The 23,816-nt window shown below is 56.9% G+C and overlaps 1 long non-coding RNA gene and 8 other non-coding genes across 12 annotated transcripts in view; all 9 read left to right on the top strand.

The window, feature by feature from the left end:
• Positions 1–23,816, top strand: part of LOC107522705 (uncharacterized) — a 227,886-nt gene that overhangs the window by 192,213 nt on the left and 11,857 nt on the right. For 3 of the 4 annotated variants that reach the window (XR_009546556.1, XR_009546559.1, XR_009546555.1), the window contains exon 2: positions 15,195–15,347. This is a non-coding gene — a long non-coding RNA (uncharacterized LOC107522705). Of the gene's footprint in view, positions 1–15,194; positions 15,348–16,689; positions 16,819–23,816 lie in introns of those variants that run through there. The other variant, XR_009546558.1, reaches the window with a different exon arrangement.
• LOC132535054 (small nucleolar RNA SNORD116) lies at positions 1,581–1,678 on the top strand. The gene has a single exon (XR_009546838.1). It is a non-coding gene; the product is annotated as a small nucleolar RNA SNORD116 (small nucleolar RNA).
• On the top strand, positions 3,929–4,026 carry LOC132535053 (small nucleolar RNA SNORD116). The gene has a single exon (XR_009546837.1). It is a non-coding gene; the product is annotated as a small nucleolar RNA SNORD116 (small nucleolar RNA).
• LOC132535052 (small nucleolar RNA SNORD116) lies at positions 6,335–6,432 on the top strand. Its single transcript, XR_009546836.1, has one exon. It is a non-coding gene; the product is annotated as a small nucleolar RNA SNORD116 (small nucleolar RNA).
• LOC132535051 (small nucleolar RNA SNORD116) lies at positions 8,679–8,776 on the top strand. Its single transcript, XR_009546835.1, has one exon. It is a non-coding gene; the product is annotated as a small nucleolar RNA SNORD116 (small nucleolar RNA).
• LOC132535050 (small nucleolar RNA SNORD116) lies at positions 11,080–11,177 on the top strand. Its single transcript, XR_009546834.1, has one exon. It is a non-coding gene; the product is annotated as a small nucleolar RNA SNORD116 (small nucleolar RNA).
• LOC132535049 (small nucleolar RNA SNORD116) lies at positions 13,468–13,565 on the top strand. The gene has a single exon (XR_009546833.1). It is a non-coding gene; the product is annotated as a small nucleolar RNA SNORD116 (small nucleolar RNA).
• LOC132535147 (small nucleolar RNA SNORD116) lies at positions 15,728–15,826 on the top strand. The gene has a single exon (XR_009546929.1). It is a non-coding gene; the product is annotated as a small nucleolar RNA SNORD116 (small nucleolar RNA).
• Positions 17,211–17,308, top strand: LOC132535125 (small nucleolar RNA SNORD116). Its single transcript, XR_009546908.1, has one exon. It is a non-coding gene; the product is annotated as a small nucleolar RNA SNORD116 (small nucleolar RNA).

Raw genomic sequence — 23,816 nt, 5'->3', positions numbered from 1 at the left:
GAGCATGCAGCTTGGGGACAGAGCAAGAGTTAGACAGTTGGACTGGGTCCTGGGATCGGGGGTGTGGCCATAGTCCTGACTAGTGCTCAGGCAGCCTATGGGAGAGGGAGGCTGGGCCTGGGCATGGGCATCGTCCTGGGCCAGGGCCTATGCCAGGGCCCAGGTCGCGCTTGGTCCCCTGATTTGGGGGCAGCCTGAGTTGCAGGCCCCATTTGTGCCTGCCGTGCCCAAGCAGGAAGGCTGGTCTGGTGTGGAGGTCGCACAGTGGTGATGGGGAGGCCCTTGCATGGGGTATTTGGGCCCCTGGAGGGCCAGGAGGTCACCTGGGCCTTGATGACTTGCAGACCCAGCCTCTTGTCTCAGTCCCTTTCGTGGCTTGTGTGTGTTTAGGAAGGAGTCTTTTGGAAGGCCTTATGTGTAGTCCAGAACAGCCAGGGTGCCTGTGAAGCCTCCTGGGATCCCTGTGGCTCTATTGTGTAAGTCAGCCTAGCTGGCTGCACTGCTCCCCGTGGAGGCTGTCAGGCTGTCAGGTGTGCAGGCAGAGGGTGTGAGCTAGGCTAGGCCAGGCTTGGAGGGGTGTGCTTTGAGGATTTTGGACAGTCATCCGGCCTTTGCTTCCTGCAGAGGGCAGTGTTGTGCGCCCTGAGGAGGGTGTGAGGGCATGCGGGTGTGAGGGCCCCAGGTCTGTGTGGCTTAGACCCAAGGCTTGCAGACTGTTTGTGAAGGTAGCAGAGAGCTGGTCCAGGGCAGAAGCCAGGGGGCCCAAGAGGGTGCCCCGCCAGCAGCATCCCTGCATTCCCTCTTGCATGTACGCACTCATACACGCCAGGCACCCTCACCAGTCCAAGCCGGCAGCCACTTTGGCAGGCAAGCAGGCAGGCAGGCTGGCAGGCAGCCATTGGCGCCGGCAGGCACCTAGGCCTGTGGGCAGTGGTCAGGGCTAACAGCGCAGAGGCCAGCCTCAGTAGGAGGCAGGCCAGCTGGGTCTTGCCGAGCATGGGCCCAGAGCCCAGCATGCACCCTGCTGACGCACAGACGTGTTGTCTCCCCACCTCTCAGGTGCATTTGGCTGCCAAGCGGACTGGACGACCCAGTCGGTGAGGCCAGGCGAGGAGAGGTCCCGGACCCACTTGGCGAGCCAGCCCAGGAGGCTGTGGCAGAGGCTGGCTGTGGCGGCTGTGTGCGCAGCCTGGCCGAGGACACCTCCCCCAGGTAAGCTGGCCTTTGGCCCTGGGCAGCTGGGGCCTTGTTGGGGACTGGCACTAGGCCTGGCAATGGGTCGGCCTGCAGGGGAGGCTGCTGCTGATGCTGTTGTAGCGCTGGCGCACAAGGCAGTGGCCGTGGTGGCGGGCTGCAGTGTGCTCCCACGGGGACCCACTCTCCCTGGACTGAGCTCAGGGGCTGGGCTCCTCAGGCCCTGTGGGTGCTGCAGGGAGGGGCTGAGCCTCTCAGCCTTTCCCTGAGCCGTGGCCGGATCTGGAGCCGAAGGCGAAGGTGAAGCCGCAGCCAGAGACAGAGCCATAGACAGAGCCTGAGCCGGGCCCGCCTTCTGCCCTTTGGCAGCCTCCCCGAAGGTGCTGGGATCGATGATGACTCCCCACTCACACCAGCATTCCTTGGAAAAGCTGAACAAAATGAGTGAGAACCCCCTCCGTCTATCTCATCGGTTCTGAGGTCCATGCGGCACATGGTGCGACCCTGAGGCAGCAGGAGTGAGGGACACATGCCTTGCCGGGTCTTGCCTGCCTGGTTGGCCTGGCCTTGCCTTGCCTTGCCTTGCCTTGCCTTGCCTTGCCTTGCCTTGCCTTGCCTCGCAGCGCCTAGCCCTGCATAGCCTTACCGAGTTTACCAGGCCTCACCTAACCTGTCTTGGCCTAACCTCCTGGCATCACACTCCCACTCCCACTCCCACTCGCACTCACAGTCCGTCAAGCAGCCATGTCAGGCAGTGTGGCCCAAAGCAAGGTGGGCCTGTTGGAGCTAGGGTATGGCCTAGGGTGTCCCCTGGCAGTACTGGCAGCCAGGGTGGTAAGGGTCAGTCAGGGAGTGCAAGGCCGGTCAACAGGTCTGTGCTGGCCGCCTTGTGGTGGCCTGCATGGCCTCACTCTCTAGAGCCCTCTGGTTTGTAGGCCTGGGGCCGGGCAAATGGGCATGGTTCTCAATGGGGGTGATTGTGGCTTGAGCAGCCTGCAGGGTCTCCACCCTTGCCATTGTCCTGTATCTCCAGGGGCTACGAGGAGCAGGGGGAAGTTGGCGAAGGCTCCAGGGGTCAGAACCATGGCCCTGAGTCTCAGGCCTTAAGCGTACCTTCATGAGGCAGAGGGAGTCCAGCGGTGTGGGGTGTTTCCGAGCATGCAGCTTGGGGACAGAGCAAGAGTTAGACAGCTGGACTGGGTCCTGGGATCGGGGGTGTGGCCCTAGTCCTGACTAGTGCTCAGGCAGCCGATGGGAGAGGGAGGCTGGGCCTGGGCATGGGCATGGTCCTGGGCCAGGGCCTGTGCCAGGGCCCAGGTCACGCTTGGTCCCCTGATTTGGGGGCAGCCTGAGTTGCAGGCCCCATTTGTGCCTGCCGTGCCCAAGCAGGAAGGCTGGTCTGGTGTGGAGGTCGCACAGTGGTGATGGGGAGGCCCTTGCATGGGGTATTTGGGCCCCTTGAGGGCCAGGAGGTCACCTGGGCCTTGATGACTTGCAGACCCAGCCTCTTGTCTCAGTCCCTTTCGTGGCTTGTGTGTGTTTAGGAAGGAGTCTTTTGGAAGGCCTTATGTGCAGTCCAGAACAGCCAGGGTGCCTGTGAAGCCTCCTGGGATCCCTGTGGTTCTAGTGTGTAAGTCAGCCTAGCTGGCTGCACTGCTCCCCGTGGAGGCTGTCAGGCTGTCAGGTGTGCAGGCAGAGGGTGTGAGCTAGGCTAGGCCAGGCTTGGAGGGGTGTGCTTGGAGGATTTTGGACAGTCATCCGGCCTTTGCTTCCTGCAGAGGGCAGTGTTGTGCGCCCTGAGGAGGGTGTGAGGGCATGCGGGTGTGAGGGCCCCAGGGCTGTGTGGCTTAGACCCAAGGCTTGCAGACTGTTTGTGAAGGTAGCAGAGAGCTGGTCCAGGGCAGAAGCCAGGGGGCCCAAGAGGGTGCCCCGCCAGCAGCATCCCTGCATTCCCTCTTGCATGCACGCACTCATACACGCCAGGCACCCTCACCAGTCCAAGCCGGCAGCCACTTTGGCAGGCAAGCAGGCAGGCAGGCTGGCAGGCAGCCATTGGCGCCGGCAGGCACCTAGGCCTGTGGGCAGTGGTCAGGGCTAACAGCGCAGAGGCCAGCCTCAGTAGGAGGCAGGCCAGCTGGGTCTTGCCGAGCATGGGCCCAGAGCCCAGCATGCACCCTGCTGACGCACAGACGTGTTGTCTCCCCACCTCTCAGGTGCATTTGGCTGCCAAGCGGACTGGACGACCCAGTCGGTGAGGCCAGGCGAGGAGAGGTCCCGGACCCACTTGGCGAGCCAGCCCAGGAGGCTGTGGCAGAGGCTGGCTGTGGCGGCTGTGTGCGCAGCCTGGCCGAGGACACCTCCCCCAGGTAAGCTGGCCTTTGGCCCTGGGCAGCTGGGGCCTTGTTGGGGACTGGCACTAGGCCTGGCAATGGGTCGGCCTGCAGGGGAGGCTGCTGCTGATGCTGTTGTAGCGCTGGCGCACAAGGCAGTGGCCGTGGTGGCGGGCTGCAGTGTGCTCCCACGGGGACCCACTCTCCCTGGACTGAGCTCAGGGGCTGGGCTCCTCAGGCCCTGTGGGTGCTGCAGCGAGGGGCTGAGCCTCTCAGCCTTTCCCTGAGCCGTGGCCGGATCTGGAGCCGAAGGCGAAGGTGAAGCCGCAGCCAGAGACAGAGCCATAGACAGAGCCTGAGCCGGGCCCGCCTTCTGCCCTTTGGCAGCCTCCCCGAAGGTGCTGGGATCGATGATGACTCCCCACTCACACCAGCATTCCTTGGAAAAGCTGAACAAAATGAGTGAGAACCCCCTCCGTCTATCTCATCGGTTCTGAGGTCCATGCGGCACATGGTGCGACCCTGAGGCAGCAGGAGTGAGGGACACATGCCTTGCCGGGTCTTGCCTGGCCTGCCCTGGCCTGGCCTGGCCTGGCCTTGCCTTGCCTTGTCTTGCCTTGCCTTGCCTTGCCTTGCCTTGCCTTGCCTTGCCTTGCCTTGCCTTGCCTTGCCTTGCCTTGCCTTGCCTTGCATCGCCTAGCCCTGCATAGCCTTTCCGAGTTTACCAGGCCTCACCTAACCTGTCTTGGCCTAACCTCCTGGCATCACACTCCCACTCCCACTCCCACTCCCACTCGCACTCGCAGTCCGTCAAGCAGCCATGTCAGGCAGTGTGGCCCAAAGCAAAGTGGGCCTGTTGGAGCTAGGGTATGGCCTAGGGTGTCCCCTGGCAGTACTGGCAGCCAGGGTGGTAAGGGTCAGTCAGGGAGTGCAAGGCCGGTCAACAGGTCTGTGCTGGCCGCCTTGTGGTGGCCTGCATGGCCTCACTCTCTAGAGCCCTCTGGTTTGTAGGCCTAGGGCCGGGCAAATGGGCATGGTTCTCAATGGGGGTGATTGTGGCTTGAGCAGCCTGCAGGGTCTCCACCCTTGCCATTGTCCTGTATCTCCAGGGGCTACGAGGAGCAGGGGGAAGTTGGCGAAGGCTCCAGGGGTCAGAACCATGGCCCTGAGTCTCAGGCCTTAAGCGTACCTTCATGAGGCAGAGGGAGTTCAGCGGTGTGGGGTGTTTCCGAGCATGCAGCTTGGGGACAGAGCAAGAGTTAGACAGTTGGACTGGGTCCTGGGATCGGGGGTGTGGCCCTAGTCCTGACTAGTGCTCAGGCAGCCTATGGGAGAGGGAGGCTGGGCCTGGGCATGGGCATCGTCCTGGGCCAGGGCCTATGCCAGGGCCCAGGTCGCGCTTGGTCCCCTGATTTGGGGGCAGCCTGAGTTGCAGGCCCCATTTGTGCCTGCCGTGCCCAAGCAGGAAGGCTGGTCTGGTGTGGAGGTCGCACAGTGGTGATGGGGAGGCCCTTGCATGGGGTATTTGGGCCCCTTGAGGGCCAGGAGGTCACCTGGGCCTTGATGACTTGCAGACCCAGCCTCTTGTCTCAGTCCCTTTCGTGGCTTGTGTGTGTTTAGGAAGGAGTCTTTTGGAAGGCCTTATGTGTAGTCCAGAACAGCCAGGGTGCCTGTGAAGCCTCCTGGGATCCCTGTGGCTCTATTGTGTAAGTCAGCCTAGCTGGCTGCACTGCTCCCCGTGGAGGCTGTCAGGCTGTCAGGTGTGCAGGCAGAGGGTGTGAGCTAGGCTAGGCCAGGCTTGGAGGGGTGTGCTTGGAGGATTTTGGACAGTCATCCGGCCTTTGCTTCCTGCAGAGGGCAGTGTTGTGCGCCCTGAGGAGGGTGTGAGGGCATGCGGGTGTGAGGGCCCCAGGTCTGTGTGGCTTAGACCCAAGGCTTGCAGACTGTTTGTGAAGGTAGCAGAGAGCTGGTCCAGGGCAGAAGCCAGGGGGCCCAAGAGGGTGCCCCGCCAGCAGCATCCCTGCATTCCCTCTTGCATGTACGCACTCATACACGCCAGGCACCCTCACCAGTCCAAGCCGGCAGCCACTTTGGCAGGCAAGCAGGCAGGCAGGCTGGCAGGCAGCCATTGGCGCTGGCAGGCACCTAGGCCTGTGGGCAGTGGTCAGGGCTAACAGCGCAGAGGCCAGCCTCAGTAGGAGGCAGGCCAGCTGGGTCTTGCCGAGCATGGGCCCAGAGCCCAGCATGCACCCTGCTGACGCACAGACGTGTTGTCTCCCCACCTCTCAGGTGCATTTGGCTGCCAAGCGGACTGGACGACCCAGTCGGTGAGGCCAGGCGAGGAGAGGTCCCGGACCCACTTGGCGAGCCAGCCCAGGAGGCTGTGGCAGAGGCTGGCTGTGGCGGCTGTGTGCGCAGCCTGGCCGAGGACACCTCCCCCAGGTAAGCTGGCCTTTGGCCCTGGGCAGCTGGGGCCTTGTTGGGGACTGGCACTAGGCCTGGCAATGGGTCGGCCTGCAGGGGAGGCTGCTGCTGATGCTGTTGTAGCGCTGGCGCACAAGGCAGTGGCCGTGGTGGCGGGCTGCAGTGTGCTCCCACGGGGACCCACTCTCCCTGGACTGAGATCAGGGGCTGGGCTCCTCAGGCCCTGTGGGTGCTGCAGGGAGGGGCTGAGCCTCTCAGCCTTTCCCTGAGCCGTGGCCGGATCTGGAGCCGAAGGCGAAGGTGAAGCCGCAGCCAGAGACAGAGCCATAGACAGAGCCTGAGCCGGGCCCGCCTTCTGCCCTTTGGCAGCCTCCCCGAAGGTGCTGGGATCGATGATGACTCCCCACTCACACCAGCATTCCTTGGAAAAGCTGAACAAAATGAGTGAGAACCCCCTCCGTCTATCTCATCGGTTCTGAGGTCCATGCGGCACATGGTGCGACCCTGAGGCAGCAGGAGTGAGGGACACATGCCTTGCCGGGTCTTGCCTGCCTGGCCTGGCCTGGCCTTGCCTTGCCTTGCCTTGCCTTGCCTTGCCTTGCCTTGCCTTGCCTCGCAGCGCCTAGCCCTGCATAGCCTTACCGAGTTTACCAGGCCTCACCTAACCTGTCTTGGCCTAACCTCCTGGCATCACACTCCCACTCCCACTCCCACTCGCACTCACAGTCCGTCAAGCAGCCATGTCAGGCAGTGTGGCCCAAAGCAAGGTGGGCCTGTTGGAGCTAGGGTATGGCCTAGGGTGTCCCCTGGCAGTACTGGCAGCCAGGGTGGTAAGGGTCAGTCAGGGAGTGCAAGGCCGGTCAACAGGTCTGTGCTGGCCGCCTTGTGGTGGCCTGCATGGCCTCACTCTCTAGAGCCCTCTGGTTTGTAGGCCTGGGGCCGGGCAAATGGGCATGGTTCTCAATGGGGGTGATTGTGGCTTGAGCAGCCTGCAGGGTCTCCACCCTTGCCATTGTCCTGTATCTCCAGGGGCTACGAGGAGCAGGGGGAAGTTGGCGAAGGCTCCAGGGGTCAGAACCATGGCCCTGAGTCTCAGGCCTTAAGCGTACCTTCATGAGGCAGAGGGAGTCCAGCGGTGTGGGGTGTTTCCGAGCATGCAGCTTGGGGACAGAGCAAGAGTTAGACAGCTGGACTGGGTCCTGGGATCGGGGGTGTGGCCCTAGTCCTGACTAGTGCTCAGGCAGCCGATGGGAGAGGGAGGCTGGGCCTGGGCATGGGCATGGTCCTGGGCCAGGGCCTGTGCCAGGGCCCAGGTCACGCTTGGTCCCCTGATTTGGGGGCAGCCTGAGTTGCAGGCCCCATTTGTGCCTGCCGTGCCCAAGCAGGAAGGCTGGTCTGGTGTGGAGGTCGCACAGTGGTGATGGGGAGGCCCTTGCATGGGGTATTTGGGCCCCTTGAGGGCCAGGAGGTCACCTGGGCCTTGATGACTTGCAGACCCAGCCTCTTGTCTCAGTCCCTTTCGTGGCTTGTGTGTGTTTAGGAAGGAGTCTTTTGGAAGGCCTTATGTGCAGTCCAGAACAGCCAGGGTGCCTGTGAAGCCTCCTGGGATCCCTGTGGTTCTAGTGTGTAAGTCAGCCTAGCTGGCTGCACTGCTCCCCGTGGAAGCTGTCAGGCTGTCAGGTGTGCAGGCAGAGGGTGTGAGCTAGGCTAGGCCAGGCTTGGAGGGGTGTGCTTGGAGGATTTTGGACAGTCATCCGGCCTTTGCTTCCTGCAGAGGGCAGTGTTGTGCGCCCTGAGGAGGGTGTGAGGGCATGTGGGTGTGAGGGCCCCAGGGCTGTGTGGCTTAGACCCAAGGCTTGCAGACTGTTTGTGAAGGTAGCAGAGAGCTGGTCCAGGGCAGAAGCCAGGGGGCCCAAGAGGGTGCCCCGCCAGCAGCATCCCTGCATTCCCTCTTGCATGCACGCACTCATACACGCCAGGCACCCTCACCAGTCCAAGCCGGCAGCCACTTTGGCAGGCAAGCAGGCAGGCAGGCTGGCAGGCAGCCATTGGCGCCGGCAGGCACCTAGGCCTGTGGGCAGTGGTCAGGGCTAACAGCGCAGAGGCCAGCCTCAGTAGGAGGCAGGCCAGCTGGGTCTTGCCGAGCATGGGCCCAGAGCCCAGCATGCACCCTGCTGACGCACAGACGTGTTGTCTCCCCACCTCTCAGGTGCATTTGGCTGCCAAGCGGACTGGACGACCCAGTCGGTGAGGCCAGGCGAGGAGAGGTCCCGGACCCACTTGGCGAGCCAGCCCAGGAGGCTGTGGCAGAGGCTGGCTGTGGCGGCTGTGTGCGCAGCCTGGCCGAGGACACCTCCCCCAGGTAAGCTGGCCTTTGGCCCTGGGCAGCTGGGGCCTTGTTGGGGACTGGCACTAGGCCTGGCAATGGGTCGGCCTGCAGGGGAGGCTGCTGCTGATGCTGTTGTAGCGCTGGCGCACAAGGCAGTGGCCGTGGTGGCGGGCTGCAGTGTGCTCCCACGGGGACCCACTCTCCCTGGACTGAGCTCAGGGGCTGGGCTCCTCAGGCCCTGTGGGTGCTGCAGCGAGGGGCTGAGCCTCTCAGCCTTTCCCTGAGCCGTGGCCGGATCTGGAGCCGAAGGCGAAGGTGAAGCCGCAGCCAGAGACAGAGCCATAGACAGAGCCTGAGCCGGGCCCGCCTTCTGCCCTTTGGCAGCCTCCCCGAAGGTGCTGGGATCGATGATGACTCCCCACTCACACCAGCATTCCTTGGAAAAGCTGAACAAAATGAGTGAGAACCCCCTCCGTCTATCTCATCGGTTCTGAGGTCCATGCGGCACATGGTGCGACCCTGAGGCAGCAGGAGTGAGGGACACATGCCTTGCCGGGTCTTGCCTGGCCTGCCCTGGCCTGGCCTGGCCTGGCCTTGCCTTGCCTTGCCTTGCCTTGCCTTGCCTTGCCTTGCCTTGCCTTGCCTTGCCTTGCCTTGCCTTGCCTTGCCTTGCCTTGCCTTGCATCGCCTAGCCCTGCATAGCCTTTCCGAGTTTACCAGGCCTCACCTAACCTGTCTTGGCCTAACCTCCTGGCATCACACTCCCACTCCCACTCCCACTCCCACTCGCACTCGCAGTCCGTCAAGCAGCCATGTCAGGCAGTGTGGCCCAAAGCAAAGTGGGCCTGTTGGAGCTAGGGTATGGCCTAGGGTGTCCCCTGGCAGTACTGGCAGCCAGGGTGGTAAGGGTCAGTCAGGGAGTGCAAGGCCGGTCAACAGGTCTGTGCTGGCCGCCTTGTGGTGGCCTGCATGGCCTCACTCTCTAGAGCCCTCTGGTTTGTAGGCCTAGGGCCGGGCAAATGGGCATGGTTCTCAATGGGGGTGATTGTGGCTTGAGCAGCCTGCAGGGTCTCCACCCTTGCCATTGTCCTGTATCTCCAGGGGCTACGAGGAGCAGGGGGAAGTTGGCGAAGGCTCCAGGGGTCAGAACCATGGCCCTGAGTCTCAGGCCTTAAGCGTACCTTCATGAGGCAGAGGGAGTTCAGCGGTGTGGGGTGTTTCCGAGCATGCAGCTTGGGGACAGAGCAAGAGTTAGACAGTTGGACTGGGTCCTGGGATCGGGGGTGTGGCCCTAGTCCTGACTAGTGCTCAGGCAGCCTATGGGAGAGGGAGTCTGGGCCTGGGCATGGGCATCGTCCTGGGCCAGGGCCTATGCCAGGGCCCAGGTCGCGCTTGGTCCCCTGATTTGGGGGCAGCCTGAGTTGCAGGCCCCATTTGTGCCTGCCGTGCCCAAGCAGGAAGGCTGGTCTGGTGTGGAGGTCGCACAGTGGTGATGGGGAGGCCCTTGCATGGGGTATTTGGGCCCCTTGAGGGCCAGGAGGTCACCTGGGCCTTGATGACTTGCAGACCCAGCCTCTTGTCTCAGTCCCTTTCGTGGCTTGTGTGTGTTTAGGAAGGAGTCTTTTGGAAGGCCTTATGTGTAGTCCAGAACAGCCAGGGTGCCTGTGAAGCCTCCTGGGATCCCTGTGGCTCTATTGTGTAAGTCAGCCTAGCTGGCTGCACTGCTCCCCGTGGAGGCTGTCAGGCTGTCAGGTGTGCAGGCAGAGGGTGTGAGCTAGGCTAGGCCAGGCTTGGAGGGGTGTGCTTGGAGGATTTTGGACAGTCATCCGGCCTTTGCTTCCTGCAGAGGGCAGTGTTGTGCGCCCTGAGGAGGGTGTGAGGGCATGCGGGTGTGAGGGCCCCAGGTCTGTGTGGCTTAGACCCAAGGCTTGCAGACTGTTTGTGAAGGTAGCAGAGAGCTGGTCCAGGGCAGAAGCCAGGGGGCCCAAGAGGGTGCCCCGCCAGCAGCATCCCTGCATTCCCTCTTGCATGTACGCACTCATACACACCAGGCACCCTCACCAGTCCAAGCCGGCAGCCACTTTGGCAGGCAAGCAGGCAGGCAGGCTGGCAGGCAGCCATTGGCGCCGGCAGGCACCTAGGCCTGTGGGCAGTGGTCAGGGCTAACAGCGCAGAGGCCAGCCTCAGTAGGAGGCAGGCCAGCTGGGTCTTGCCGAGCATGGGCCCAGAGCCCAGCATGCACCCTGCTGACGCACAGACGTGTTGTCTCCCCACCTCTCAGGTGCATTTGGCTGCCAAGCGGACTGGACGACCCAGTCGGTGAGGCCAGGCGAGGAGAGGTCCCGGACCCACTTGGCGAGCCAGCCCAGGAGGCTGTGGCAGAGGCTGGCTGTGGCGGCTGTGTGCGCAGCCTGGCCGAGGACACCTCCCCCAGGTAAGCTGGCCTTTGGCCCTGGGCAGCTGGGGCCTTGTTGGGGACTGGCACTAGGCCTGGCAATGGGTCGGCCTGCAGGGGAGGCTGCTGCTGATGCTGTTGTAGCGCTGGCGCACAAGGCAGTGGCCGTGGTGGCGGGCTGCAGTGTGCTCCCACGGGGACCCACTCTCCCTGGACTGAGATCAGGGGCTGGGCTCCTCAGGCCCTGTGGGTGCTGCAGGGAGGGGCTGAGCCTCTCAGCCTTTCCCTGAGCCGTGGCCGGATCTGGAGCCGAAGGCGAAGGTGAAGCCGCAGCCAGAGACAGAGCCATAGACAGAGCCTGAGCCGGGCCCGCCTTCTGCCCTTTGGCAGCCTCCCCGAAGGTGCTGGGATCGATGATGACTCCCCACTCACACCAGCATTCCTTGGAAAAGCTGAACAAAATGAGTGAGAACCCCCTCCGTCTATCTCATCGGTTCTGAGGTCCATGCGGCACATGGTGCGACCCTGAGGCAGCAGGAGTGAGGGACACATGCCTTGCCGGGTCTTGCCTGCCTGGCCTGGCCTGGCCTTGCCTTGCCTTGCCTTGCCTTGCCTTGCCTTGCCTTGCCTTGCCTCGCAGCGCCTAGCCCTGCATAGCCTTACCGAGTTTACCAGGCCTCACCTAACCTGTCTTGGCCTAACCTCCTGGCATCACACTCCCACTCCCACTCCCACTCGCACTCACAGTCCGTCAAGCAGCCATGTCAGGCAGTGTGGCCCAAAGCAAGGTGGGCCTGTTGGAGCTAGGGTATGGCCTAGGGTGTCCCCTGGCAGTACTGGCAGCCAGGGTGGTAAGGGTCAGTCAGGGAGTGCAAGGCCGGTCAACAGGTCTGTGCTGGCCGCCTTGTGGTGGCCTGCATGGCCTCACTCTCTAGAGCCCTCTGGTTTGTAGGCCTGGGGCCGGGCAAATGGGCATGGTTCTCAATGGGGGTGATTGTGGCTTGAGCAGCCTGCAGGGTCTCCACCCTTGCCATTGTCCTGTATCTCCAGGGGCTACGAGGAGCAGGGGGAAGTTGGCGAAGGCTCCAGGGGTCAGAACCATGGCCCTGAGTCTCAGGCCTTAAGCGTACCTTCATGAGGCAGAGGGAGTCCAGCGGTGTGGGGTGTTTCCGAGCATGCAGCTTGGGGACAGAGCAAGAGTTAGACAGCTGGACTGGGTCCTGGGATCGGGGGTGTGGCCCTAGTCCTGACTAGTGCTCAGGCAGCCGATGGGAGAGGGAGGCTGGGCCTGGGCATGGGCATGGTCCTGGGCCAGGGCCTGTGCCAGGGCCCAGGTCACGCTTGGTCCCCTGATTTGGGGGCAGCCTGAGTTGCAGGCCCCATTTGTGCCTGCCGTGCCCAAGCAGGAAGGCTGGTCTGGTGTGGAGGTCGCACAGTGGTGATGGGGAGGCCCTTGCATGGGGTATTTGGGCCCCTTGAGGGCCAGGAGGTCACCTGGGCCTTGATGACTTGCAGACCCAGCCTCTTGTCTCAGTCCCTTTCGTGGCTTGTGTGTGTTTAGGAAGGAGTCTTTTGGAAGGCCTTATGTGCAGTCCAGAACAGCCAGGGTGCCTGTGAAGCCTCCTGGGATCCCTGTGGTTCTAGTGTGTAAGTCAGCCTAGCTGGCTGCACTGCTCCCCGTGGAGGCTGTCAGGCTGTCAGGTGTGCAGGCAGAGGGTGTGAGCTAGGCTAGGCCAGGCTTGGAGGGGTGTGCTTGGAGGATTTTGGACAGTCATCCGGCCTTTGCTTCCTGCAGAGGGCAGTGTTGTGCACCCTGAGGAGGGTGTGAGGGCATGTGGGTGTGAGGGCCCCAGGGCTGTGTGGCTTAGACCCAAGGCTTGCAGACTGTTTGTGAAGGTAGCAGAGAGCTGGTCCAGGGCAGAAGCCAGGGGGCCCAAGAGGGTGCCCCGCCAGCAGCATCCCTGCATTCCCTCTTGCATGCACGCACTCATACACGCCAGGCACCCTCACCAGTCCAAGCCGGCAGCCACTTTGGCAGGCAAGCAGGCAGGCAGGCTGGCAGGCAGGCAGGCAGGCAGGCTGGCAGGCAGGCAGGCAGGCTGGCAGGCAGCCATTGGCGCCGGCAGGCACCTAGGCCTGTGGGCAGTGGTCAGGGCTAACAGCGCAGAGGCCAGCCTCAGTAGGAGGCAGGCCAGCTGGGTCTTGCCGAGCATGGGCCCAGAGCCCAGCATGCACCCTGCTGACGCACAGACGTGTTGTCTCCCCACCTCTCAGGTGCATTTGGCTGCCAAGCGGACTGGACGACCCAGTCGGTGAGGCCAGGCGAGGAGAGGTCCCGGACCCACTTGGCGAGCCAGCCCAGGAGGCTGTGGCAGAGGCTGGCTGTGGCGGCTGTGTGCGCAGCCTGGCCGAGGACACCTCCCCCAGGTAAGCTGGCCTTTGGCCCTGGGCAGCTGGGGCCTTGTTGGGGACTGGCACTAGGCCTGGCAATGGGTCGGCCTGCAGGGGAGGCTGCTGCTGATGCTGTTGTAGCGCTGGCGCACAAGGCAGTGGCCGTGGTGGCGGGCTGCAGTGTGCTCCCACGGGGACCCACTCTCCCTGGACTGAGATCAGGGGCTGGGCTCCTCAGGCCCTGTGGGTGCTGCAGGGAGGGGCTGAGCCTCTCAGCCTTTCCCTGAGCCGTGGCCGGATCTGGAGCCGAAGGCGAAGTTGAAGCCGCAGCCAGAGACAGAGCCATAGACAGAGCCTGAGCCGGGCCCGTCTTCTGCCCTTTGGCAGCCTCCCCGAAGGTGCTGGGATCGATGATGACTCCCCACTCACACCAGCATTCCTTGGAAAAGCTGAACAAAATGAGTGAGAACCCCCTCCGTCTATCTCATCGGTTCTGAGGTCCATGGGGCACATGGTGCGACCCTGAGGCAGCAGGAGTGAGGGACACATGCCTTGCCGGGTCTTGCCTGGCCTGCCCTGGCCTGGCCTGGCCTTGCCTTGCCTTGCCTTGCCTTGCCTCGCATCGCCTAGCCCTGCATAGCCTTACCGAGTTTACCAGGCCTCACCTAACCTGTCTTGGCCTAACCTCTTGGCATCACACTCCCACTCCCACTCCCACTCCCACTCGCACTCGCAGTCCGTTACGCAGCCATGTCAGGCAGTGTGGCCCAAAGCAAGGTGGGCCTGTTGGAGCTAGGGTATGGCCTAGGGTGTCCCCTGGCAGTACTGGCAGCCAGGGTGGTAAGGGTCAGTCAGGGAGTGCAAGGCCGGTCAACAGGTCTGTGCTGGCCGCCTTGTGGTGGCCTGCATGGCCTCACTCTCTAGAGCCCTCTGGTTTGTAGGCCTGGGGCCGGGCAAATGGGCATGGTTCTCAATGGGGGTGATTGTGGCTTGAGCAGCCTGCAGGGTCTCCACCCTTGCCATTGTCCTTTATCTCCAGGGGTTACGAGGAGCAGGGGGAATTTGGCTAAGCCTCGAGGGGTCAGACCCATGGCTCTGAGACTCAGGCCTTAAGCGTACCTTCGTGAGGCAGAGGTAGCCCAGCTGTGTGGGGGTTTCCGAGCATGCAGCTTGGGGGCAGAGCTAGAGTTAGACAGCTGGACTGGGTCCTGGGATCGGGGGTGTGGCCCTAGTCCTGACTAGTGCTCAGGCAGCCTATGGGAGAGGGAGGCTGGGCCTGGGCATGGTCATGATCCTGGGCCCGGGCCTGTGCCAGGGCCCAGGTCGCGCTTGGTCCCCTGATTTGGGGGCAGCCTGAGTTGCAGGCCCCATTTGTGCCTGCCGTGCCCAATCAGGAAGGCTGGTCTGGTGTGGAGGTTGCACAGTGGTGATGGGGAGGCCCTTGCATGGGGTATTTGGGCCCCTGGAGGGCCAGGAGGTCACCTGGGCCTTGATGACTTACAGACCCAGCCTCTTGTCTCAGTCCCTTTCGTGGCTTGTGTGTGTTTAGGAAGGAGTCTTTTGGAAGGCCTTATGTGCAGTCCAGAACAGCCACGGTCCCTGTGAAGCCTCCTGGGATCCCTGTGGCTCTGGTGTGTAAGTCAGCCTAGCTGGCTGCACTGCTCCCCGTGGAGGCTGTCAGGCTGTCAGGTGTGCAGGCAGTGGGTGTGAGCTAGGCTAGGCCAGGCTTGGAGGGTGTGCTTATAGGATTTTCGGTAGTCATCCGGCCTTTGCTTCCTGCAGAGGGCAGTGTTGTGCACCCTGAGGAGGGTGTGAGGGTATGTGGTTGTGAGGGCCCCAGGGCTGTGTGGCCAAGGCCCAAGGCTTGTATGCACGCAATCATGCATGCCCGAAACCCTCCATGTCCAAGCCAGCAGCCATGTTGGCAGGCAAGCCGGCAGGTAGGCAGGCTTGCAAGCTGGCCGGCAGGCAATGGCGCCGATATCACCTAGGCTTGCGGGCAATGGATAGGACTAGCAACGCAGAGGCCAGCCTTAGCAGGAGGCAGGCCAGCTGGGTCTTCCCTAGCATAGGCCCATAACCCAGCATGTACCCTGCTGACACTCACCCTTGTTGTCTCCCCACCTCTCAGTTGCATTTGGTTGCCAGGCGGACTGGACTGCCCAGTCGGCGAGGCAAGGCGAATAGAGGACCCGGACCCACTTGGCAAGCCATCCCCAGAGGCTTAGGCGGAGGCTGGCTGTGGTGGCTATGTGCGCAGCCTAGCCGAGGACACCTTCCCCAGGTAAGCTGGCCTTTGGCCCTGGGCAGCTGGGGCCTTGTCGGGGACTGTCACTAGATCTGGCAATGGGTCGGCCTGCGGTGGAGGCACTGCTGCTGCTGCTGCTGCTGCTGCTGCTGTTGTAGCGCTGGGGCACAATGCAGTGGCTGTGGTCCCCGGCTGGAGTGTGCTTCTATGGGGAAACCACTCTCCCTGGGCTGAGCTCACGAGCTGGGCTCCTCAGGCCCTGTGGGTGCTGCAGGGAGGGGCTGAGCCTCTCAGCCTTTCCCTGAGCCGTGGCCGGATTTGGAGCCGAAGGCGAAGTCACAGCCAGGTCCAGAGCCATAGAGAGAGCCTGAGCCGTGCCTGCCTTCTGCCCTTTGGCAGCCTCCCCGAAGGTGATGGGATCAATGATGACTCCCCACTCACACCAGTATTCCTAGGAAAACCTGAACAATATGAGTGAGAACCCCCTCCTTTCTTGGTTTAACCGGCCTGGATTCACAGGCGGGTAACAGAGACGACCAGTAAAACACGACTGGGCTGAGAACACAGTTTAATCTTTATTCACGAACGGCAAATCACCATACCATGTACTTTTCTCCATCATCCTTTCTTTTTTTTTTAATAATTTATTTCTTTATTGGGGAATTAATGTTTTACATTCAACAGTAAATACAATAGTTTGTACATGCATAACATTCCCCAGATTCCCATTTAACAATACAACCCCCACTATGTCATTCATCATCTTTCATGGACCTGTATTCCATCATCCTTTGTCTGCTGCTGCTGCTGGGACTATGCCCATTCTTTAGCATAGGGGGCGAGGAGAAAGCAGTTCACAAAACTAGCAAGGGGCAAACCAATTCTTCTCAGAGGTGGGGGGAAGGGGGGAAGGGAACATACCAACAATCCAGCCATTACTTCCTGCAAAGGGCAGTGTTGTGGGCTTTGAGGAGGGTGTGAGGGCATGAGGGTGTGAGGGCCCCAGGGCTGTGTGGCCTAGGCCCAAGGCTTGCAGACTGTTTGTGAAGGTAGCAGAGAGCTGGTCCAGGGCAGAAGCCAGGGGGCCCAAGAGGTTGCCCCCCCAGCAGCATCCTTGCATTCCCACTTGCATGCACACACTCATGCACGCCCGGCACCCTCACCAGTCCAAGCCGGCAGCCACGTTGGCTAGCAAACAGGCAAGCTGGCAGGCAGGCATTGGCGCTGGCAGACACCCAGGCCTGCGGGCAATGGTCAGGGCAGCAGCGCAGAGGCCAGTCTTAGCAGGAGGTAGGCCAGCTGGGTCTTGCCAAGCATGGGCCCAGAGCCCAGCATGCACCCTGGTGATGCGCACCCATGTTGTCTCCCCACCTCTCAGGTGCATTTGGCTGCCAGGCGGACTGGACGGCCCAGTCGGCGAGGTAAGTTGAGGAGAGGACCCGGACACACTTGGCGAGCCAGCCCCAGAGGGTGAGGCAGAGGCTGACTATGGCAACTATGTGTGCAGCCTGGCTGAGGACAACTACCCCAGGTAAGCTTGGCTCTGGTCAGCTGGGGCCTTGTCGGAGACTGGCACTAGGCCTGGCAATGGGTCGGCCTGCAGTGGAGGCTGATGCTGCTGCTGCTGCTGCTGCTGTTGTAGCGCTGGCGCACAATGCAGTGGCCGTGGTGGCAGGCTGGAGTGTGCTCCATGGGGTATCCACTCTCCTTGGGTTGAGCTCAGGGGCTGGGCTCCTCAGGCCCTGTGGGTGATGCAGGGAGGAGCTGAGCCTCTCAGCCTTTCCCTGAGCCGTGGCCGGATTTGGAGCCGAAGGCGAAGCCGCAGCCAGAGACAGAGCCATAGACAGAGCCTGAGCAGGGCCCACCTTCTGCCCTTTGGCAACCTCCCCAAAGGTGCTGGGATCGATGATGACTCCCCATTCACACCAGCATTCCTTGGAAAAGCTGAACAAAATGAGTGAGAACCCCCTCCGTCTATCTCATCGGTTCTGAGGTCCATGCGGCACATGGTGCGACCCTGAGGCAGCAGGAGTGAGGGACATATGCCTTGCCGGGTCTTGCCTTGCCTTGCCTTGCCTCGTCTTGGCTTGCCTCGCCTTGCCCTGCATAGCCTTTCTGAGTTTACCAGGCCTCACCTCACCTGTCTTGGCCTAACCTCCTGGCATCACACTCCCCCACTTCCACTCACATTCCCTCTAGCAGCCATGTCCGGCAGTGTGTCCCAAAGCAAGGTGGACCTGTTGGAGCTAGGGTATGGCCTAGGGTGTCCCTTGGCAGAGCTGGCAGCCAGGGTCGTAAGGGTGAGTCAGGGACTGCAAGGCCGGTCAACAGGTCTGTGCTGGCCGCCTTGTGGTGGCCTGCATGGCCTCACTCTCTAGAGCCCTCTGGTTTGTAGGCCTTGGGCCGGGCAAATGGGCATGGTTCACAATGGTGGTGATTGTGGCTTGAGCAGCCTGCAGGGTCTCCACCCTTGCCATTGTCCTGTATTTCCAGGGGCTACGAGGAGCAGGGGGAAGTTGGCTAAGGCTCCAGGGGTCTGACCCATGGCCCTGAGCCTCAGGCCTTAAGCATACCTTCATGAGGCAGAGGTAGCCCAGCGGTTGGTGTGTTTCCATGCATGCAGCTTGCGGGCAGAGTAAGAGTTCTGCAGCTGGACTGGGTCCTTGGATCAGGGGTGTGGCCCTAGTCCTGACTAGTGCTCAGGCAGCCGATGGCAGAGGGAGCATGGGCCTGTGCATGTGTATGGTCCTGCGCCCGGGTTGCGCTTGGTCCCCTGATCTGGGGGCAGCCTGAGTTGCAGGCCCCATTTGTGCCTGCCGTGCCCAAGCAGGAAGGCTGGTCTGGTGTGGAGGTCGCACAGTGGTAATGGGGAGGCCCTTGCATGGGTTTGGGTTCGTGGAGAGCCAGGAGGTCACCTGAGCCTTGATGTCTTGCAGGCCCTGCCTCTTGTCTCAGCCCCTTTCGTGGCTTGTGTTGTAGGGGTTCTCCCTGACAGTCGTGATGAGGGAGATCTGGACCAGCCGGACCCCCCTTCTTGGCCTGATCAGGAGGGAGAGTGTTGAGGACTTGAGAAAAGACACCACACCAATTTCGGAGTACTGTCAAAGCAGTGACTCGCTTTTTTAAGGAAAATTTTTTTATAGGCAGGGGTTAGAGGCAGGGATGGAAATATAGGGTGAGATGTCGTTAGAGGTGGTGTGAGGTGGCGTCTCCGTCGTTGGGGCCTGTGCTCTTTACGCATCATCAGTTGGAGGGCAGATGTGAATTCAGACACGGCCTACAGGAAATGTTGTGTCACTCTGAGGATGTTAGTGACCGTCCGCAAAACTTGAGCCAGGCTTACAGAGTGTCTGCTGGGCCTAGATCGGGGCCAAGCAGACCCCAACATATTCCCCTTCTGTTTTTTTAATGCCAGGTCGCATAGCTCCTGTCTTAGGTTGTCACCGCACCAGTGATCTTACCCGTCATTGGATACCATGCCTCTGCTGGCTTTTGGAAATTGGCTCCATGACCTGACTTAGGTTGTCTCAGTCTCTCTGAGATCTTACCCATCATTGGTCTACTGGAGTGCTGGGGATGGTTCGTAGCCTTCAGGCTCCAGAGTCCTGAGTTGGTGATAGTGGACCTCAACTTGGTGAAGCCGTATTTCCTCGAGCCTTTCCTGGATGAACTGTGCGCTTTTATTGAGCAAGCAAGGCCCCACAGTTAAGAGGAGGAGAGGAGAAGGAGGGGCACCCGGATTACCAAGGGGGAGTACCTGGACCTCCACGGGTGGAAATAGAGTGTAGTTGGTCAGGGCGAGGAGGTTGGTTGGGTTTGCTGGGTATATACAGGCATGTGTCCTTTATGGTAAGGACTTGTCAACAGGGACTCTGTGGATTTTGCAAGAGCAATAATGGCATCCACCATAGCAAGAGAAAAACAAAACATGGATATCCAGTGTTTAAAAGAAAAAGAAAAAAAATATGTCTCTATGACTGGAAAAGTGGGTTGCTTTGTCAATGAGATATAATAAATGGACAATTCAAATTTTTGTAAATATTAAAAAGGTTTAGTATAGTTACTTCATTGACACTTTAGCCAACTGAATATTGTGGGGTGCATTCCCCTTCTTTTTTTTTTTTTATTAATTGAGCTTAAGGGGTATAGTATAGCGGTTATTGTAATGAGAGTAATGTTTTAAAGGAAACAAAAAATATATTGAATGGATATATCTATTGAAGCAAATCAGGAGAGCATATGGCTTATGAGGTTTTTGAGCTTTTTTTGTTTTAGCTATAGCCCACATAAATTTAGAAAAAGTACCAATTGAGAAAAAAAATGTTTTTGTTTAACAAACATGGGCAGGTGAGTTACATCAATCTGTCAGAGAGCATTGGCTTTTATCAATGGGGATTAATATTAAAAGTCTGAATATTAAACCAACCTTGCATGCCTAGGATAAACCCCACTTGGTCATGATGAACAATCTTTTTGATATACTGCTGTATCCGGTTGGCTAGATTTTTGTTCAATATTTTCGCATCTATGTTCATCAGAGATATTGGTCTGTAGTTTTCTTTTTTGGTTGTGTCCCTGTCTGCTTTTGGTATCAGGGTGATGTTGGCTTCATAGAAGCTGGCAGGGAGTATTCCAGTGTCTTCAATCTTCTAGAAGACTTTTAAAAGTAGAGGTATTAGTTCTTCTTTGAAGGCTTTGTAGAATTCATTTGTAAAACCATCTGGTCCAGGACTTTTATTTTTCGGGAGATTTTTGATAACTGTTTCAATTTCATTAGCTGTGATGGGCCTGTTCATGTTATCCACTTCCTCTTTACTTAGTTTTGGAAGTTGGTAGGTATCTAGGAAATCGTCCATTTCTTCCAGGTTCTCTAGCTTGGTGGCATATAGTTGTTCATAGAAGCCTCGCATGCATGATATGTTGAATTTCTGCGGTGTCTATTGTGATATCTCCTCTTTCATTTACTATCCGAGTTATTTGGGTCTTCTCCCTTTTTTGTTTTGTGAGTCTGGCTAAAGGTTTGTCGATTTTGTTTACTCTTTCAAAGAACCAACATTTACTTTTGTTGATCTTTTGTATGGTTTTCCTATTCTCAATGTTATTTATTTCTGCCCTAACTTTAGTGATTTCTGTCCTTCTGGTTGCTTTAGGGTTCCTTTTTTGTTCTTCTTCTAGGTCTTTAAGATGTGCAATCAGGCTGTTTATTTGTGCTTTTTCTTGTTTCCTTGTATGCTTGTATAGCTATGAACTTCCATCTTAGGACTGCTTTAGCTGTGTCCCAAATATTTTGATAGCTTGTTTCTTCATTTTCATTGAAGTCTCAAAACATTTTGATTTCTTCCTTGATTTCCTCTTTGACCCAGAAATTGTTAAGAATTATACTGTTATACCCTTCCTACCCTATGGTTTTGTTAATTAATCCTTTCTTAAATAAAAAAGAAAAAAAAAGTGTACTGTTGCCACATTTTGGGACTGTTACTAATCTTTTTTCAATTGTTAAGTGTTAGTTTAATTCCACTGTGGTCTGAGAAGATGCTTGGAATGATTTCAATGCTCTTGAATTGGCTGATGCTGTCTTTGTGGCCTAACACATGGTCTATCCTTGAGAACGACTCATGTGGACTTGAGTAAAATGTGTATTCTAGTTTCTTGGGATGAATGACTCTGAAAATGTCCAATAGTTCTAGTTTATCTATCTCTTCATTTAGCTCCCTTATGTCTTTATTGATTTTCTGCCTGGATGATCTGTCAAGTTGAGAGAGTGGGGTGTTGAAGTCCCCTACTATGATTGTGTTGCTGTTAATATATTGCTGTAGCTCTTTTAGTAGAAGTTTGATGTATTTAGATTCTCATTGGGTGCATAGATGTTAAAAATTGTTAAGTCCTCTTGATTGACTGATCCACTGAGCATTCAGTAGTGTCCATTCCTATATTTTTTAATCTTATCTATTTTAAAGTCTATCATGTCAGATATGAGAATAGCTGTTCCTGCCCTTTTTGTGAGCCATTGGCTTGTATGATAGTTTTCCATCCTTTCACTTTAAGTCTGTGTTTGTCTTGTTGAGTTAGGTGGGTTTCCTGTAGACAGCATATTGTTGGGTTGTGTTTTCTGATCCATCTTCCTACTCTGTGTCTTTTAATAAGTGAATTCAGGCCATTGACATTTATTGATATCAAAGATTGAAGATATTTTAACGCCATTCTTGTAGAGTTTTAGAGTGTTTTGATATATGTCCTATTTGTGGTGGTCTGGTTGTTTATAGGAGACCTTTCAGAACTTCTTTCAGGGCAGGCTTGGTGATGGTTGATTCCTTCAGCTGTTGCTTGTCTGAGAAGGTTTTGATGCCTCCATCTAGTCTGAATGACAGTCTAGTTAGATATAGTATTCTTGGCTGAAAGCCTTTCTCAATTAGCACTCAATAGATATCTTGCCATTCTCTTCTGGCCTGTAGTGTTTGTATGGAGAAGTCTGCTGCTAATCGTATGGGTTTTCCTTTGTAGGTGACTCTTTGTTTTTCTCTTGCAGCCTTCAGGATCCTTTCTTTATCCTTATTCCTTTCCATTCTAAGTATGATATGTCTTGGTGTCTTTAGGTCTGGGTTAATTCTGTTTGGGACCCTCTGGGCTTCTTGAATCTTTATGTCTTTGATGTTGTCTAGACTAGAGAAGTTTTCAGCTATTATGGCCTGGAAAATGCTTTCTTCCTCTCCTTCTCTTTCTTCCTCTGGTATGCCAATAATGCATATATTGTTTCTTTTGCAGTCATCCCATTGGACTCTGTTGTTGTTTTCAGCATCTCTTAATCTCTTTTTGAGATCTCTTACTTCTTTTATAGTTGTCTCTAATTCATCCTCAATCTTGCTAATTCTGTCTTCAGCCTCATAGATTTTATTCTCTCTGCCCTCTACTGTTTTCTGGAGTTCATCTATTTTGTTGCCCTGATCTGATACTGTTTTAGCTTGTTCAGCTAGTTGCATTCTTAGCTCAGTGATTTCAGCTTTCAGCTCTCTAATAACCATGAGATAATTAGTATTTTCTTCCATATTCTCATTTGTTGTTCCTGCATTTCTGATTACAATTTTTTCAAATTCTTTACTCACTCCTGTTATTATTTCCTTAGCTAATGTTTGGATGTTGAACTTGTTATTTTGTGCTTCACCCTCTGGAGGACTTTTAGCTGGACTCTTGTCCTGGTTCAATTCTCCAGTATTTTTTGTTGTTGTTTTAACCATTTTATATATTATGTTATGAGTTCCCTTTATCAGTACTTTTCCAATTATTGATCACTATTGCCTGGATTGACTTGTGTCTAAGTAAGTTAATTAAATGGTTCACAGTGGTGGAAGTTAACAGTTGTTTCAATCCCTGAGTTGGAGCTCAGTGGTTTAAAAGCCTCTTTTTTTTCTTCCCTGTAGGCTATGGGAGCCTGAGGGCTTTTAAACTTTCAATAGGCTTCTTAGCTTAATCACTGACTCCTGACCAAGAGATAAAGCAGGGTGTGGCAGAGATAATACAGTGGTTAATGTAAAGAGACTTTCACAGCCTCTCAGCTATGCCACCGAGGTATAGGTCTTCTCCTGAGATTCCTGGTTAGATCTCTGTCCCCTGGTGTTCCTCCCTACCACTGCTCCAGATTCTGAGGGTAGTAGCAATGGAGACTCAGAGTTGCACTTGGTGAGTCTCTGGGGAGTCCTCTCCTCCCTTAAGCTGTCCCTTTGTTGGTGGAGCAGACTGCAGGTGGTGTCTCAACTGATAAACTGCTGAACTGTTAGCAGTCACTTAATCTCTCCTTAGGCTCCTCTCTCCTCTCTGTCACCAGCCACACATGTTTGTACTCACCAGTGATTTACTGGGTTCCTGTGGTCATTCTAGTCCTGTCTTGTTTCGGTCCTGGGTGGTCTCCTTTGGTATTCCTAGTTGATCCAGGAGAGGAGAGGAGAGGAGAGAAAGCGATCTGCTGCTCGTAGCTCTGCCTCCGGAAGTCGAATCCTGTTACATTTCTTTTAGATGACAATTTTACACTAAATAATTTTGTTGAATCACATTTGTCGAATAAAAACTTTTATCAGGCCAGGAATATCATTTTTAACCCTTCTTTCCTGGCAAGGCCACTGCTCTATCCAACCTGGATTATTATAAAGCCAGTCCAAACGTGGAATTTGTTACAAACAGTGGCCGTTGGTATTGAGGTGTTAGTAAGATTTAGAATTTTCACAAGAGTGAGAGAGACTAAAGAGGTGTCTTACCATACCTAGAGATCTCAGAAAATAACTAATGAATTGATGCTGATATTAGCTATCAGAAGGACGAAACTGTCTTATATTTTAGTCTGGTAAAGGTGTGCCAACTCTACGAGTCAGGATCTTTAAAATCACATTCAGCTTAACTAAATCTTATTTAAAACTTAAACTCTATTATTTTGGAGGGTTAGCACACATTAGTGAAAACAAGGTTAGCACACAGACTTAAAACAGACATTCTTGGTGAAAAGAAAAATTTTCCATT

The sequence above is a fragment of the Erinaceus europaeus genome, chromosome 20 (genome assembly GCF_950295315.1).
Source record: "Erinaceus europaeus chromosome 20, mEriEur2.1, whole genome shotgun sequence".
In the NCBI taxonomy this organism is placed as follows: domain Eukaryota; kingdom Metazoa; phylum Chordata; class Mammalia; order Eulipotyphla; family Erinaceidae; genus Erinaceus; species Erinaceus europaeus.
The sequence above is the reverse complement of the archived record's forward strand: the minus strand, read 5'-3'. Positions and strand labels throughout refer to the sequence as shown.